Here is a 2500-nt window from a genome sequence, read left to right as displayed (position 1 = left end):
TGGGCCGTTTTGGCCAGTTTTTGGCCTGTTCTTGCATTGCGCGGTGACCGTCGAGAGCGGAGCAAAACGTCAGCCATCTCAGCACCCTGGAACCCCCCGGGTGGCACAGGGCTGGATGGGGCTTTCGTATAGCAGGGACGGTGCTGCCTCTCGCTTCGCTCGCTGTCCGCCGCTCGCCGCTCGCTCGTGCAGCCAAAAATGGCCAGTTTTGGCCCGTTTTTGGGCCGTTTTGGCCAGTTTTTGGCCTGTTCTTGCATTGCGCGGTGACCGTCGAGAGCGGAGCAAAACGTCAGCCATCTCAGCACCCTGGAACCCCCCGGGTGGCACAGGGCTGGATGGGGCTTTCGTATAGCAGGGACGGTGCTGCCTCTCGCTTCGCTCGCTGTCCGCCGCTCGCCGCTCGCTCGTGCAGCCAAAAATGGCCAGTTTTGGCCCGTTTTTGGGCCGTTTTGGCCAGTTTTTGGCCTGTTCTTGCATTGCGCGGTGACCGTCGAGAGCGGAGCAAAACGTCAGCCATCTCAGCACCCTGGAACCCCCCGGGTGGCACAGGGCTGGATGGGGCTTTCGTATAGCAGGGACGGTGCTGCCTCTCGCTTCGCTCGCTGTCCGCCGCTCGCCGCTCGCTCGTGCAGCCAAAAATGGCCAGTTTTGGCCCGTTTTTGGGCCGTTTTGGCCAGTTTTTGGCCTGTTCTTGCATTGCGCGGTGACCGTCGAGAGCGGAGCAAAACGTCAGCCATCTCAGCACCCTGGAACCCCCCGGGTGGCACAGGGCTGGATGGGGCTTTCGTATAGCAGGGACGGTGCTGCCTCTCGCTTCGCTCGCTGTCCGCCGCTCGCCGCTCGCTCGTGCAGCCAAAAATGGCCAGTTTTGGCCCGTTTTTGGGCCGTTTTGGCCAGTTTTTGGCCTGTTCTTGCATTGCGCGGTGACCGTCGAGAGCGGAGCAAAACGTCAGCCATCTCAGCACCCTGGAACCCCCCGGGTGGCACAGGGCTGGATGGGGCTTTCGTATAGCAGGGACGGTGCTGCCTCTCGCTTCGCTCGCTGTCCGCCGCTCGCCGCTCGCTCGTGCAGCCAAAAATGGCCAGTTTTGGCCCGTTTTTGGGCCGTTTTGGCCAGTTTTTGGCCTGTTCTTGCATTGCGCGGTGACCGTCGAGAGCGGAGCAAAACGTCAGCCATCTCAGCACCCTGGAACCCCCCGGGTGGCACAGGGCTGGATGGGGCTTTCGTATAGCAGGGACGGTGCTGCCTCTCGCTTCGCTCGCTGTCCGCCGCTCGCCGCTCGCTCGCGCAGCCAAAAATGGCCAGTTTTGGCCCGTTTTTGGGCCGTTTTGGCCAGTTTTTGGCCTGTTCTTGCATTGCGCGGTGACCGTCGAGAGCGGAGCAAAACGTCAGCCATCTCAGCACCCTGGAACCCCCCGGGTGGCACAGGGCTGGATGGGGCTTTCGTATAGCAGGGACGGTGCTGCCTCTCGCTTCGCTCGCTGTCCGCCGCTCGCCGCTCGCTCGTGCAGCCAAAAATGGCCAGTTTTGGCCCGTTTTTGGGCCGTTTTGGCCAGTTTTTGGCCTGTTCTTGCATTGCGCGGTGACCGTCGAGAGCGGAGCAAAACGTCAGCCATCTCAGCACCCTGGAACCCCCCCCGGGTGGCACAGGGCTGGATGGGGCTTTCGTATAGCAGGGACGGTGCTGCCTCTCGCTTCGCTCGCTGTCCGCCGCTCGCCGCTCGCTCGTGCAGCCAAAAATGGCCAGTTTTGGCCCGTTTTTGGGCCGTTTTGGCCAGTTTTTGGCCTGTTCTTGCATTGCGCGGTGACCGTCGAGAGCGGAGCAAAACGTCAGCCATCTCAGCACCCTGGAACCCCCCGGGTGGCACAGGGCTGGATGGGGCTTTCGTATAGCAGGGACGGTGCTGCCTCTCGCTTCGCTCGCTGTCCGCCGCTCGCCGCTCGCTCGTGCAGCCAAAAATGGCCAGTTTTGGCCCGTTTTTGGGCCGTTTTGGCCAGTTTTTGGCCTGTTCTTGCATTGCGCGGTGACCGTCGAGAGCGGAGCAAAACGTCAGCCATCTCAGCACCCTGGAACCCCCCGGGTGGCACAGGGCTGGATGGGGCTTTCGTATAGCAGGGACGGTGCTGCCTCTCGCTTCGCTCGCTGTCCGCCGCTCGCCGCTCGCTCGCGCAGCCAAAAATGGCCAGTTTTGGCCCGTTTTTGGGCCGTTTTGGCCAGTTTTTGGCCTGTTCTTGCATTGCGCGGTGACCGTCGAGAGCGGAGCAAAACGTCAGCCATCTCAGCACCCTGGAACCCCCCGGGTGGCACAGGGCTGGATGGGGCTTTCGTATAGCAGGGACGGTGCTGCCTCTCGCTTCGCTCGCTGTCCGCCGCTTGCCGCTCGCTCGTGCAGCCAAAAATGGCCAGTTTTGGCCCGTTTTTGGGCCGTTTTGGCCAGTTTTTGGCCTGTTCTTGCATTGCGCGGTGACCGTCGAGAGCGGAGCAAAACGTCAGCCATC

The sequence above is a fragment of the Musa acuminata genome, unplaced genomic scaffold, assembly GCF_036884655.1.
Source record: "Musa acuminata AAA Group cultivar baxijiao unplaced genomic scaffold, Cavendish_Baxijiao_AAA HiC_scaffold_579, whole genome shotgun sequence".
Lineage (NCBI taxonomy): Eukaryota > Viridiplantae > Streptophyta > Magnoliopsida > Zingiberales > Musaceae > Musa > Musa acuminata.
This window is presented reverse-complemented; position numbering follows the sequence as displayed.